Source organism: Oncorhynchus mykiss, chromosome 16, assembly GCF_057628025.1.
Source record: "Oncorhynchus mykiss isolate SJ-2025 chromosome 16, ASM5762802v1, whole genome shotgun sequence".
NCBI classification, from domain to species: domain Eukaryota; kingdom Metazoa; phylum Chordata; class Actinopteri; order Salmoniformes; family Salmonidae; genus Oncorhynchus; species Oncorhynchus mykiss.
The window spans coordinates 63,465,665-63,481,876 of NC_143037.1; the positions used below are offsets into that span (position 1 = coordinate 63,465,665).

General features: G+C 42.4%; 1 protein-coding gene across 8 annotated transcripts in view; it reads right to left on the reverse strand.

The window, feature by feature from the left end:
* Positions 1 to 15,106, reverse strand: part of LOC110492475 (coiled-coil domain-containing protein 71) — a 57,377-nt gene extending 42,271 nt beyond the window's left edge. For 3 of the 8 annotated variants that reach the window (XR_016487447.1, XR_016487448.1, XM_090203713.1), the window contains exons 1-2: positions 14,892 to 15,096; positions 12,061 to 12,177 (exon numbers count right to left, since the gene is read on the reverse strand). The gene's annotated coding sequence lies outside the window, so the exon portion shown is untranslated. Of the gene's footprint in view, positions 1 to 12,060; positions 12,178 to 14,891 lie in introns of all 8 variants that reach the window. The other 5 variants (XR_005036569.2, XR_005036568.2, XR_016487449.1 and 2 more) reach the window with 5 other exon arrangements.
* Positions 15,107 to 16,212: the final 1,106 nt, after the last annotated feature.

Here is a 16,212-nt window from a genome sequence, read left to right on the forward strand (position 1 = left end):
GTGGGTCCTTACAACATTGACAATAGCACCTCCAAACAAAAGACAAGAACTAAACTGAATTGACAAAACTCAAATGGATTGAAATAAACTAAAACTTGTTTCTCACAAGTTTTGCACTCTGCAAACAATGTGTCCATTCCAACAACGGTAAAAGGAATAATATTGAATGCATTAACAGAAATTCCCATAACCAAACATTGTAGATTAGAAATAACAGGAATTAACGGTAAATGTACTACTGATGATATACAATGCATTTCGGAAAATATTCAGACTACTTTACCTCTTCCACCTTTGTTTTATTTAATCTTTTAGAATAAGACTCAACACACAAAAACCCATAATGGAGAAAGTGAAAACAAGTTTCACAAATTTATTACAAATAAAACAGACACTTTACATAAGTATTCAGACACTTTGCTATGAGACTCGAAATTGAGCTCCGGTGCATCTTGTTTCCATTAATCATCCTTGAGATGTTTCTACAACTTCGTTGGAGTCCACCTGTCGTAAATTCAATTGATTGGACGTGATTTGAAAAAAGGCACACCTGTCTATACAAGAAGGACCCACCGTTGACAGTGCATGTCAGAGAAAAAATATCATGCCATGAGGTCAAAAGAACAGTCTGTAGAGCTCCGAGACAGGATTGTGTTGAGGCACAGATCTGTGGAAGGGTACTAAAAAACCATTTGCAGCATTTAAGTTCCAAGAACACAATTACCTCCATCTTTCTTAAATGGAAGAAATTTTGAACCACCATGACTCTTCCTAGAGCTGGCCCGCCCGGTCAAACGGGGGGGGGGGGGAGAATGGCCTTGATCAGGGAAGTGACCAAGGACCCGATGGTTCCCGATGGTTCCCGATGGGCCTGAATGCCAAGCATCACATCTGGAGGAAACCTGGCACCGTCACCATGGTGAAGCATGGTGGTGGCAGCATCACACTGTGGGGATGTTTTAAATCAGCAGGGACTAGGAGACTAGTCAGGATTGAGAGTAAGATGAACAGAGCACATTTATATGCCTACATGTAAATGTATGTAGATCCTTGAAGAAGTCCTGAGCACTCTGGAGCAGGTTCTCAGACTGGGGCAAAGGTTCACCTTCCAACAGGACAACAACCCTAAGCACACAGCCAAGATAATGTAGGAGTGGCTTCGGGACAAGTCTCTGAATGTCCGTGAGTGGCCCAGCCAGAGCCTGGACTTGAACTGAAAATAACTGTGCAGCGACATTGCCCATCCAACTGGAGAGCTTGAGAGGATCTGCAGAGAAGAATAGGACAAACTCCTCAAATAAAAGTGTGCCAAGCTTGTAGCGTCACACCCAAGACTGGAGGCTCCTATCACTGCCAAAGGTGCTTCAACAAAGTACTGCGTAAAGGGTCTGAATACTTATGTAAATGTTATTTAAAAAAATAAACTTGCAACTTCACATTGCGAAACAATATATGCACACATTGGCAGGAGAGCGCCCATTCTGGAGCAATTAGTGCATTGTGCATCTGGGCGCAGCATGGTCAATCTGATGTCTGCATTGTCTATACAGAATTTACGGTGATACGGCCTCTGCAGAAGTCAGGGAATTCATACTTCTTGCACATTGCGGAGCAGTTGTCAAGGAAGTAAGTTTATGTATCGCACTCACCTACCAATGATAATGTGGAGCTATACAAAGCCCTCCGCATGGTTACAACATTTGGGAGCCGCATGGTGATGCTTTACAGAGCTGAATTTGGCATCTGCATGCCTCCGGAGACACCGCAATTGCGTCACACCGACTAGATTTTCAGAACTAGACTAAAATACAATGTATGCTTGGCCTCCACAATGGATTAGTTTAATCCCGGACAAAAAAAAAAAAACGGATATATATATAGATCTATCTATCTATCTATCTATCTATCTATCTATATATATATATATATATATATATATATATATATATATATATATATATATATATGGCAAAAAAGTATTTAGTCAGCCACCAATTGTGCAAGTTCTCCCACTTAAAAAGATGATGAAAATTACAGGCCTTTCTCATAGGTACACTTCAACTATGACAGACAAATTTTGAAAAAAAAAAATAAAATCCAGAAAAACACACATTGTAGGATTTTTTATGAATTTATTTGCAAATGGTGGAAAATAAGTATTTGCTCAATAACAAAAGTTTCTCAATACTTTGTCATTGCCAACAAAGGGTATATAACAGAGGTCAAACGTTTTCTGTAAGTCTTCACAAGGTTCACACACTGTTGCTGGAATTTTGGCCCATTCCTCCATGCAGATCTCCTCTAGAGCAGTGCTGTTTTGGGGCTGTTGCTGGGCAACACGGACATTCAACTCCCTCCAAAGATTTTCTATGGGGTTGAGACCTGGAGACTGGCTAGGCCACTCCAGGACCTTGAAATGCTTCTTACGAAGCCACTCCGTTGCCCATGCGGTGTGTTTGGGATCATTGTCATGCTGAAAGACGAAGCCACGTTTCATATTTAATGCCCTTGCTGATGGAAGGAGGTTCACTCAAAATATCACGATACATGGCCCCATTTATTCTTTCCTTTACACGGATCAGTCATCCTGGTCCCTTTGCAGAAAAACAGCCCCAAAACATGATGTTTCCACCCCCATGCTTCACAGTAGGTATGGTGTTCTTTGGATGCAACTCAGCATTCTTTGTCCTCCAAACACGACGAGTTGAGTTTTTACCAAAAAGTTATATTTTGGTTTCATCTGACCATATGACATTCTCCCAATCTTTTTCTGGAGCATCCAAATGCTCTCTAGCAAACTTCAGACGGGCCTGGACATGTACTGGCTTAAGCAGGGGGACACGTCTGGCACTGCTGGATTTGAGTCCCTGGCGGCGTAGTGTGTTACTGATGGTAGGCTTTGTTACTTTGGTCCCAGCTCTCTGCAGGTCATTCACTAGGTCCCCCCGTGTGGTTCTGGGATTTTTGCTCACCGTTCTTGTGATCATTTTGACCCCATGGGTGAGATCTTGCGTGGAGCCCCAGATCGAGGGAGAATATCAGTGGTCTTGTATGTCTTCCATTTCCTAATAATTGCTCCCACAGTTGATTTCTTCAAACCAAGCTGCTTACCTATTGCAGATTCAGTCTTCCCAGCCTGGTGCAGGTCTACAATTTTGTTTCTGGTGTCCTTTGACAGCTCTTTGGTCTTGGTCATAGTGGAGTTTGGAGTGTGACTGTTTGAGGTTGTGGACAAGTGTCTTTTATACTGATAACAAATTCAAACAGGTGCCATTAATACAGGTAACGAGTGGAGGACAGAGGAGCCTCTTAAAGAAGAAGTTACAGGTCTGTGAGAGCCAGAAATCTTGCTTGTTTGTAGGTGACCAAATACTTATTTTCCACCATAATTTGCAAATAAATTCATTAAAAATCCTACAAAGTGATTTTCTGGAAAAAAAATTTCCTGTCATAGTTGAAGTGTACCTATGAAAATTACAGGCCTCTCATCTTAAGTGGGAGAACTTGCACAATTGGTGGCTGACTAAATACTTTTTTGCCCCACTGTACACATACATACACTGCTCAAAAAAATAAAAAGGGAACACTAAAATAACATCCTACCTCTGAATGAATTAAATATTCTTATTAAATACTTTTCTTTACATAGTTGAATGTGCTGACAACAAAATCAAAAAAATTATCAATGGAAATCAAATGTATCAACCCATGGAGCTCTGGATTTGGAGTCACACTAAAAATTAAAGTGCAAAACCACACTACAGGCTGATCCAACTTTGATGTAATGTCCTTAAAACAAGTCAAAATGAGGCTCAGTAGTGTGTGTGGCCTCCACGTGTCTGTATGACCTCCCTACAATGCCTGGGCATGCTCCTGATGAGGTGGTGGATGGTCTCCTGAGGGATCTCTTCCCAGACCTGGACTAAAGCATCCGCCAACTCCTGGACAGTCTGTGGTGCAACAGACTGGTTGGTGGATGGAGCGAGACATGATGTCCCAGATGTGCTGAATTGGATTCAGGTCTGGGGAACGGGCAGGCCCAGTCCATAGCATCAATGCCTTCCTCTTGCAGGAACTGCTGACACTACAGCCACATGAGGTCTAGCATCGTCTTGCATTAGGAGGAACCCAGGGCCAACCGCACCAGCATATGGTCTCACAAGGGGTCTGAGGATCTCATCTCGGTACCTAATGGCAGTCAGGCTACCTCTGGCGAGCACAAGGAGGGCTGTGCGGCCCCCCAAAGAAATGCCACCCCTCACCATTACTGACCCACTGCCAAACCGGTCATGCTGGAGGATGTTGCAGGCAGCAGAACATTCTCCACGGCGTCTCCAGCCTGTCACGTCTGTCACATGTAATCAGTGTGAACCTGCTTTCATCTGTGAAGAGCACAGGGCGCCAGTGGCGAATTTGCCAATCTTAGTCTTCTTTGGCAAATGCCAAACGTCCTGCACAGTGTTGGGCTTTAAGCACAACCCCCACCTGTGGACGTCGGGCCCTCATACCACCCTCATGGATTCTGTTTCTGACCGTTTGAGCAGACACATGCACATGTGGCCTGCTGGAGGTCATTTTGCAGGGCTCTGGCAGTGCTCCTCCTGCTCCTCCTTGCACAAAGACTGAGGTAGCGGTCCTGCTGCTGGGTTGGTGCCCTCCTACGGCCTCCTCCACATCTCCTGGTGTACTGGCCTGTCTCCTGGTAGCGCCTCCATGCTCTGGACACTACGCTGACAGACACAGCAAACCTTCTTGCCACAGCTCGCATTGATGTTCCATCCTGGATGAGCTGCACTACCTGAGCCACTTGTGTGGGTTGTAGACTCCGCCTCATGCTACCACTAGAGTGAAAGCACCGCCAGCATTCAAAAGTGACCAAAACATCAGCCAGGAAGCATAGGAACTGAGAAGTGGTCTGTGTTTACCACCTGCAGAACCACTCCTTTATTGGGAGTGTCTTGCTAATTGACTATAATTTCCAACTGTTGTCGATTCCATTTGCACAACAGCATGTGAAATGTATTGTCAATCAGTGTTGCTTCCTAAGTGGACAGTTTGATTTCACAGAAGTGTGATTGACTTGGAGTTACATTGTGTTGTTTAAGTGGTCCCTTTCTTTTTTTGAGCAGTGTATATACACACACACACACACACATACGCAGTGGGGAGAACAAGTATTTGATAACCTTCAAAATCAGCAGTGTTTCCTACTTACAAAGCATGTAGAGGTCTGTCATTTTTATCATAGGTACACTTCAACTGTGAGAGACGGAATCTAAAACAAAAATCCAGAAAATCACATTGTATGATTTAAGTAATTAATTTGCATTTTATTGCATGACATAAGTATTTGATCACCTACCAACCAGTAAGAATTCCGGCTCTCACAGACCTGTTAGTTTTTCTTTAAGAAGCCCTCCTGTTCTCCACTCATTACCTGTATTAACTGCACCTGTTTGAACTCGTTACCTGTATAAAAGACACCTGTCCACACACTCAAACAGACTCCAGCCTCTCCACAATGGCCAAGACCAGGGAGCTGTGTAAGGACATCCTGGATAAAATTGTAGACCTGCGCTACAGGGCAATAGGCAAGCAGCTTGGTGAGAAGGCAACAACTGTTGGTGCAATTATTAGAAAATGGAAGAAGTTCAAGATGACGGTCAATCACCCTCGGTCTGGGGCTCCATGCAAGATCTAACCTCGTGGGGCATCAATGATCACGAGGATGGTGAGGGATCAGCCCAGAACTACACGGCAGGACCTGGTCAATGACTTGAAGAGAGCTGGGACCACAGTCTCAAAGAAAACCATTAGTAACACACAAATCCTGCAGAGCACGCAAGGTCCCCCTGGTCAAGCCAGCGTATGTCCAGGCCCGTCTGAAGTTTTCCAATGACCATCTGGATGATCCAGAGGAGGAATGGGAGAAGGTCATGTGGTCTGATTAGACAAAAATAGAGCTTTTTGGAATGAACTCCACTCGCCGTGTTTAGAGGAAGAAGAAGGATGAGTACAACCCCAAGAAAACCATCCCAACTGTGAAGCATGGAGGTGGAAACATCATTCTTTGGGAATGCTTTTCTGCAAAGGGGACAGGACGACTGCAACGTATTGACGGGAGGATGGATGGGGCCATGTATCGCGAGATCTTGACCTTCCCTCAGTAAGAGCATTTAAGATGGGTCGTGGCTGGGTCTTCCAGCATGACAACGACCCGAAATACACAGTCAGGGCAACTAAGGAGTGGCATCTTAAGGTCCTGGAGTGGCCTAGCCAGTCTCCAGACCTGAACCCAATAGAACATCTTTGGAGGGAGCTGAAAGTCTGTATTGCCCAGCGACAGCCCTGAAAGCTGAAGGATCTGGAGAAGGTCTGTATGGAGGAGTAGGCCAAAATCTCTGCTGGAGTGTGTGCAAACCTGGTCAAGAACTACAGGAAACGTATGATCGCTGTAATTGCAAACAAAGGTTTCTGTACCAAATATTAAGTTCTGCTTTTCTGATGTATCAAATACTTATGTCATGCAATAAAATGCAAATGAATTACTTAATCATACAATGTGATTATCTGGATTTTTGTTTTAGATTCAATCTCTCATAGTTGAAGTGTACCTATGATAAAAATTATAGACCTCTACATGGTTTGTCTGTAGGAAAACCTGCCAAAATCAGCAGTGTATCAAATACTTGTTCTCCCCACTGAGTGAGCGTGTATATATATATATATATATATATATATCCACTGCAATGCACTGTGTAAGAAGCCTGCAAGTATATGATAATTTGTCGTTATCTTAAATTTTGCGCACAATAAGTTATAGTACTTTTCCAACCTTTAACAAATGGCAAATGTATCTTGAATAAATTTAAAAAATATATACAAATAAGTGGCCACAGGGAGTAAGCAAAATAAAATAAAAAGTAAAAAAAGAGTCGTCTTCGACTGGCAGCTGTAGTGTTACTGGCGTTGGGAGAAGGACGGGTGGGCTATGTGAGGTTAAACAGCATGTGAATTTCACGAGCAGGACTGCCGCTTGACAAAGCGGCCTATCGCGGCAGTCCTGTGAATGAGGGACGGTCGGTCTCCTCAGTGCTAACTGGGTACTAAATAAAATGAACTCTGAACAGCATGCAAACAATGTGATTTTAGAAAAAAAATGTAAATGTTATTTGACACATGCCACCCTTGAGTGTTCCATGATAATCTACCTGCTGAATTACCGTTAAAGTGATATCAGCCGAAGAAATCCTCACTAAGTTTGTAAGTACAGTCTCCAGTAGTAAAGGTCTGTCTGAAAGTAACTTGGCATTGAAGAAAGCACCGGCGCAAGCGAAATCAATGGGATCTCGAGTTCGCTACACACTTTGAAAAAGCACGCGATCAAACAAAGCTTTGGATGTCCATGATCACGTGGTTGACATTTGATACAAACGTTGGTACTTTTGTATTGGGTCACTTTGAAAATATTAAGCATACCTTGAAGCACCCAGCGCGTCACACCGTTTGAGTGACGAAAGATCTGTGCTGGCAGTTGAATCCCCCCCAGATCAAATCAAATGTTATTTGTCACATGAGCCAAATACAACAGGAGTAGACCTTACCATGCAAGGCTTACTTACAAGCCCTTGGTTATTGTTGGTTAAGAAAATATTTACTAAGTAAACAGAAAGTAACAAAACAATAATGAGGCTGTATACAGGGGGTACCGGTACCGAGTCAATGTCCGTGGGTACAGGTTTGTCAAAGGGGGGGGGGGGGAACAATGCAAATAATCCAGGTAGCCATTTGAGTAACTGTTCAGCAGTCTTACAGCTGGGGGGGGGGGGGGGGGGGGGGGGGGGGTAGAAGCTGTTAAAGAGCCTTCCGGACCTAGACTTGGCACTCCGGTACCGCTTGCCGTGCAGTAGCTGTTCTCTCTGTCTATGACTAGGGTGGCTGGAGTCTGACAATTTTCAGGGCCTGCCTGGTATAGAGGTCCTGGATGGCAGAACACTTGGCCCCAGTGATGTACTGGGCTGTATGCACTACCCTCTATTGCGGCAGGATGCCGACCAGTTGTAATGTAAGTGAAGACCCATGCTCTGAGTACACGTCTTGGTAATCTGTCTACTCCCTGTGAATGTTAATGTGTTTAAAGATCTTACTCAAGTCGGCTATGGCGAGCGTCCGCAACAGCTGGTGCTCTCATGCATGTTTCAGTGTTGCTTGCCTCGAAGTGCGCATAGAACTAATTTAGCTCATAAGGTAGGCTCGTGTCACTGGACAGCTTGCGGCTTGTCTGCCCTTTGTAGTCCATAATAAACTCGTCCCGTTTTCAGGACCCAGTCTTTCAAAGATTATTTGGATTTTTACGAATTACTTCACAGATCTGTGTAAATGGTTTAAACACTGTTTCCTATGCATGTTCAACAAACCATAAACAATTAACGAACATGCACCTGTGGTACAATCGTTATGAAACTAACTGCTTAGACTGTAGGCAATTAAGGTCACAATTATGAAAACTTAGGACACCGAAGAGGCCTTTCTACTGACTCTGAAAAACACCAAAAGAAAGATGCCTGCAATAACAAGCTCATGCTCTGCTCATCAAGCCCTGCTTATCTGAGTGAAAGTACCTTAGGCATGCTGCAAGGAGGAATGAGGACTGCAGATGTGGCCAGGGCAATAAATTGCAATGTCCGTACTGTGAGACGCCTAAGACAGCGCTACAGGGAGAAAGGACAGACAGCTGATCATCCTCGCAGTGGGAGACCACGTGTAACACCTGCACAGGATCGGTACATCCGAAAATCACACCTGCGGGACAGGTACAGGATGGCATTAACTGCCCAAGTTACACTAGGAACTCATAATCCCTCCATCAGTGCTCATACTGTCCGCAATAGGCTGAGAGAGGCTGGACTGAGGGCTTGTAGGCCTGTTGTAAGGCAGGTCCTCACCAGACGTCACAGGCAACAACGTTGCCTATGGGCACAAACCCAACATCGCTGGACCAGACAGGACTGGCAAAAAGTGCTCTTCAATGACGAGTTGCGGTTTTGTCTCACCGAATGTGTGTTTATCGCCGAAGAAATGAGCATTACACCGAGGCCTGTACTCTGGAGCGGGATCAATTTGGAGGTGGAGGGTCCATCATGGTCTGGGGCAGTGTGTCACAGCATCATCGGACTGAGCTTGTTATTGCAGGCAATTTCAACACTGAGTTACAAGGGAGACATTCTCCTCCCTCATGTGGTACCCTTCCTGCAGGCTCATCCTGACATGACCCTCCAGCATGGCAATGCCACCAGTCATACTGCTCGTTCTGTACGTGATTACCTGCAAGGACAACGAAGAGCCCGGATCTCAATCCCATTGAGCACTTCTGGGACCTTTTGGATCGGAGGGTGAGGGCTAGGGCCATTCCCCCCAGAAATGTCTGGGAACTTGCAGGTACCATGGTGGAAGAGTGGGGTAACATCTCACAGCAAGGACTGGCAAATCTGGTGCAGTCCATGAGGAGATGCACTGCAGTACTTTATGCAGCTGGTGGCCACACCATATACTGACTTACTTTTGATTTTGTTCAGGGAGACATTATTTTATTTCTGTTAGTCACACGTCTGTGGAACTTGTTCAGTTTGTCTCAGTTGTTGAATCTTGTTAGGTTCATACAAATATTTACACAAGTTTGCTGAAAATAAAACGCAGTTGACAGTGAGGATGATTATTTTTTGGGTGAGTTTACTTTGCAAGTCCTGCCACATCCGACGAGCGTAGTCCTGTATTTACGCTTTGCCTGTGATGGTTTGTCTGAGGGCAAAACAGGACTTATTATAAGTGTTTGAGTTAGAGTCCCGCTCCTTGAACACTCTACCCTTTAGCTCAGTGCGGATGTTGACTAATCCATTGCTTCTGGTATGTACGTACGGTCACTGTGGGCTCGACGTCATCAATGCACATATTGATGAAGCCGTTGACTGATGTGGTATATTCCTAAATGCCATCGGATGAATCCCGGAACATATTCCAGGCGGTGCAAGCAAAACAATCATGTAACTTGGCATCTGCGGCATCTGGCCACTTCCGCATTGAAAGAGTCACTGGTACTTCCAGATTTGGTGTTAGTTCTGGCTAATTACAACAACTATTTTTTCTCTCTCAACAAAAAACACTTATCTCCATATCCATTACGATACTCAATTTGTCCGAGTCCTCACCCCTAGGAAGCTAACCCAGTCTGTATTTTTCCCCTCAAGGTGCCCACCGGTTGTTATGGTAAACACCCCACCCGTCTGTAGCAAACAATACTCATGAGTTCATAGAGTTAAGTGTTCTGGTCTTTCTTATTGGTCATTGAAATTAGTATTTTAGTGCTGTGAAAACACTATTATAGTGTACATTGGCAGTCAGTGCCTTTTAGGATGAGGGAGGACTTTGTTTGAGTATGGTGTGATTTCTATTACAGCATATTGGATGACTGTCATTCATATTACATTCACCTAAACTTTGTAACATCGATATGTTTGGTCTATTACATGATACAAAAAAAAATACAAAAAAAATAATATACTGTTCCCTATAACCAGTATGAGGTTGCTACAACCTAGCCTACGAATTAAAGTTTACAAAGTAGGTGCCCAGTTGAGAGAATTTAGAAATCAAGGGGACTGACAGTGACACATTCAATACCGCCTTGCACACTCTTGCCTGTATCTAACGTATCAAGGGTGTAATCATTAGCCCAACAGTTTTAAACCAGAGTTTGTATTGGACAAATTAAAGTATGTTAATCACTGTTCTGATACGTTTGCTTCCGTTTAAGATACGTTTTTCAACAAAGTCGCTGAGACGAATGAACCTTGATCTCTGCAAACACAGTTCACTTTCATAGCAGCCACATACAAACAGCATGATCATTTGCTCATGTATAATTCCTTCTCGCATCTAGGCGCCCTCTTCCTCTCACCTTTTCCCTTTGCTTGTGGATCTTAGTGCACAATACAACAGCTGTCTGTGACCAGGTGAAAAACCTTTCCAAGTCAAACCTTCACACATGCTACATCGTTGTCACCATATTAGCTAACGTCATAGTCAACATAGCTAGCTTCTAGAACTAATGTGTTAATAAACGTGATACAATCATGCAGTACAGTGAACAGCAAGCAGTTACACCGGCAGGCCCCTCACCACATGTTATGCACTGCAGTGCTAGCTAGCTGTAACTTATGATTTCAGTACTAGATTAATTATCGGATCCTTTCAGCTCTGATAGTAATTATGACAAGCTCCGTAGGACGTCTTCCAACCGGTCTAAGTCTATGGAAGGGGGTGAGAACCACGAGCCTCCTAGGTTTTGTATTGTACTCAATGAACACAGAAGAGGACGGAACACTAGCTGTCCTCCAGCTACACCATGGTGATGCCTCAACAGCAGTCTGTAGGATTACTGACATTTATTGCAAAACAGTGTGTTTTAATCAATTTGGTGACTTGAATATATTTTGTAACATTTTATCTTTAAAGTATCACTTTGTTTTACTATTTTTATGAAATTCCCTGCGAATTTGGTACCTTCCTGAGGAGCCTCCACTGACAGATCATAATTAAACATAATTCAACTTTACCATTATGACTAGACGTCGACCGATTAATCGGAATGGCCGATTAATTAGGGACGATTTCAAGTTTCCATAACAATCGGAAATCAGTATTTTTGGGCGTTTTTTTTTTTTACACCTTTATTTAACTAGGCAAGTCAGTTAACCTCTAGTGACACCCCATCCCGTGAACGGGACAGTTGTCATCATCTGACACTAATTAGCATAACGCAACGGACATAAATCTTCCTAGAAAATATTCTTATTCATGAAAATCACAAGTGAAATATGTTGGAACACAGCTTAGCCTTTTGTTAATCACCCTGTCATCTCAGATTTTCAAAATATGCTTTACAGTCAAAGTTAGACATGCATTTGTGTAAGTTTATCGATAGCCTAGCATAGCATTATGCCTTGCTGGCAGCAGGCAACCTTGTCATGAAAATCAGAAAAGCAATCAAATTAAATAATTTACCTTTGATGAACTTCGGATGTTTTCACTCACGAGACTCCCAGGTAGATGCCAGAGTTCATTTTTTCCCAAAATATTGTTTTTGTAGGCGAAATAGCTCCGTTTGTTCTTCACGTTTGGCTGAGAAATCGACCGGAAATTGCGGTTACCACAACACCAAAAAATATTCCAAATTAGCTCCATAATATCGACAGAAACATGGCAAACGTTGTTTATAATCAATCCTCAAGGTGTTTTTCAAATATCTATTCGATAATATATCAACCGGGACAATTGGTTTCTCAATAGAAGCGATTGGTATAATGGCTACCTCTGTATTTTACGCGAGAATTTCTCTGGGAGCATCAGGTGACCACTTGCGCAATGAAGCCGCCTACGGGTATTCTTCAACATAATCTGGTTGATAGGGCATTCACATTCGGAACGCAGGGCTTTCAAAAGATGAGTCACTTCCGGATTGGTTTTCAGGCTTTCGCCTGTAACATGTTATACTTCTGTTATACTCAGAATATTTTTACAGTTTTGGCAACTTTAGAGTGTTTTCTATCCTAAGCTGTCAATTATATGCATATTCTAGCATCTTGTCCTGACAAAATATCCTGTTTAATTTGGGAACGTTATTTTTCCAAAAATGAAAATACTGCCCCCTAGTACCAACAGGTTAAGAACACATTATTTTCAATGACGGCCTGGGAACAAGGCAGAATGATAGATTTTTACCTTGTCAGCTCAGGGGATCTAATCTTGCAACCTTACAGTTAACTGGTCCAACGCTCTAACCACCTGCCTCACGAGGAGCCTGCCTGTTACGCGAATGCAGTAAGCCAAGATAAGTTGCTAGCTAGCATTAAACTTACCTTATAAAAAACAATCAACGACTGTCGCTGCTCCAATGTGTACTTAACCATAAACATCCATGCCTTTCTTAAAATCAATACACAATACACGCAATATATATTGCACACAGAGTCAGGGTATACGCAACAGTTAGAGCCGTCTGGCTCTTTGCGAACTAATTTCCCAGAACTTTACGTAATTATGACATAACATTGAAGGTTGTGCAATGTAACAGGAATATTTAGACTCATGGATGCCACCCGTTAGATGAAATACGGAACGGAATAAACTTTTTGTTTTCGATGTGGTAGTTTCCGGATTTGACCTAAGTCTCGTATTTCTGTGTGTTTATTATAGTTAAGTCTATGATTTGATATTTGATAGAGCTGTCTGACTGAGGGCTGGTAGGCAGCAGCAGGCTCGTAATAGTGAAAGGTATATGGTTTAGAGAGAAATAGTCGACGCGTTATAATTCCTGTAATAACTTGCGGCTGAACTTGAAATGGGTTTGTTATTTTACCATCCATGTCCTCCGTAGAGAAAGTCTTGATCTACTTCAAATAAGGTCTGTGTTTCGTGCAGGCCTAAAGCGCCTCGGCGTTTTGATACCCGTGTAAATCTCACATGGATAAGGTAACGCTTGTCAAAATATTTTAATAAATCCACTCTACAAAAAAAAAAAAAACGGTATTCGCTTATATTTAGCCAATATTGATCAGAGTTATCTTGTACTATGGATATCTACACAGTTATAAAATTGGCATGGTGGTGTAAGCCTACACGAAACAGACCTTATTTTAAGTGAATCTAAAAATATCCTATGGAATAAATGAATGAAGGAACCGCTTTTCAGATTTTGCTAGGTGTCATGGGAATTATGACTCGCACTTTGGTAGTCAATTCTTACCATGTCCATTATTAAAATAGGATTTCCTACATATAGAAATTAAAGTTTCTGTTTTCAACATTCATCACAGGGAACAGTTCAGAGTATTTGTCTCCTAAGCAGACTCTTTAAGTATCATTGTCACTTCAGTGTGTGTGTGCGTTTTACAGATGGCAGAGAAAAGCAGAGCACCAGTGTGGGACTACTACATGGAATTGGCACCAGGGAAAGCAAGGTGTCTTATTTGTGATAAAGATGTAAGCATGGGGTCAGCAACGGCTAAATCAAAAAAATACCACCAACCTGTGGAATCACCTTAACACCCATCCAAAAACCCATATGTATTATATTAAGTTAAAATAAAAGTGGTAATTGTTCATTCAGTATTGTTGCAATTGTCACACAATATATACACACACACACACACACATTTTAAAAATTGGCCGATTAATCGGTATCTGCTTTTTTTGGTCCTCCAATAATCGGTGTTGAAAAATCCTAAATCGGTCGACCTCTAATTACGACTGTTTATAATATAAGGCACCATTTCACTCAATACAAAAGTAGTGCTGGTTGATCGCACTGAGACATTAAAAAAATAAAAATAATCACCTTTCTGCCTTTTCGTCTATGGAAATGTAATGACATAACGTGCTTGATGTCATTCCGAATAATCGAAAAAGGTATCGAAGAAAAATCGAACAGTAAAAACATTACTATGATAGAGTAAACACGACTCTAATTCAGTCAGAGAGCTAAGTATACGTCCCTGCCCTCGTTTGATTATTTGAGTAGCTAGTAGACACTCTAAAAGTGAGAAAAGTCATCAACATTCAAACAAGCCAAGTAGATAACGTTAGCCGGCTAGCAGCATTGTTCGGCTGGCCAGAACATTCGAAACAAGAGCCGATGTAACGTTAGCTAGCTGGCTACGTTTCTTGAGGCCAGACAGACATTCCTGAGTCGAGGAACAGGAGATAACACAATACTGTACTGACAAACCGGCGAGTAACTAACGTTACCTAGTTGTAAAGTCAGCCATTTAAACACCATGCCACCATGGCTTGCTATCATTTCCCCTACATCATAGGTACTGAATGTGTGTAGCTACCTTTTTGTTGTGCGAACCGCTGCCCCCTTGCACCACTCAGCAGCGCCGATAACTTCAATCAAATGCGAGCAGAGACACACTTTCTTCATACAGCAATTAACGGGAAGTGCACTCTTTGGAATATTGCTTTGACAGCTACAATTGCAGTCAAGCGTTGGCCAAAGTAAAATGGCAACCGTTGGGGGTGTTTCCGTTTTGAAGACCTGAAAGAGAAGAGGGGCGGAGTTTAGAATGCAATAGGGACGGCACTTCAAGCTAAGCACGCCCATTAGACCTTATCAGTGTCCGATCCGTGCCCAGGAAAAATGGAAAGAAGGCGTGATTTAGGCGTGGTCAGGAACAGGAAAGGGGTTGGGCAAATTTAAGGGAGGCAAACTTCCATGCCTTTTGTGAAAAAAAGGTAAGCGGTGAGCTAGCTAGCAATCTTTGTGAGATAATGGAGGGGTTGAAAGGACAATTTAAATTATTGCATTTTCAGTGTTAATTTAGCCATTAGATTAATATGTATTTATGTTTCTAAATTAATGAATGGGATAACGATTAAACATGTTTTTTTTTATGTATGTTAATTCTGACATACAACTAAATGGAATGTTAGCTAGCTTATTCTAAGGGTTGAAGAATTGTTTCTGACCAAAATGCACATGAATGATGCCGCGTTCAGGTTCGGATGCTAGTCAGAACTAGAAAACTCTGACAGTTCCAACTTGCTAACTGGTTAAATGCGACACGTGTATAACTACATCCAGTTAGCAAGTCGTGGTTTCCCGACGAGCACCTGAACGCGACATTAAAGGATGCAGTCTTTGAGGGGGCAATAATAAAGCATTGTATTCGTTTGTCGGCCATTTACAGAAAAAATGTACTAGGTGATAGCAATAGAAAGAGGGTCTCTGCATTAATAAGCAGCTCAATTTCACAATTTTATAATGCAACCATTCAGTGTAAAATAAAATTTAAAAACTGACAATTGGACTTCGATTAAGAAATTCTGGTTTAATGTAGTCAATTCTTATCACCTTATCATTTGTCTAAAGGTTATAGGAATGACTGTTATGACACTGAAAAGTTTAGAGTTATTGTGAAGCCAGGCTTTTTAAAACCTCCCCTCCCCCATTTCTCGTCTCTCCACTGTGATGACAGATGTGAGCAGTATGGCACAAAATGGCTGCCAAGAATAATCAAAATGGCTGCTACAGACTGTGAATATGAGGTGTAATTACTGCATAGTACTTAAATAGTTTTGGGAAAAAAATTATGTATTTACATAAATGTCTACATATGCTACCCTGGAAAATAATATCTTAAATGAAACCAAGGA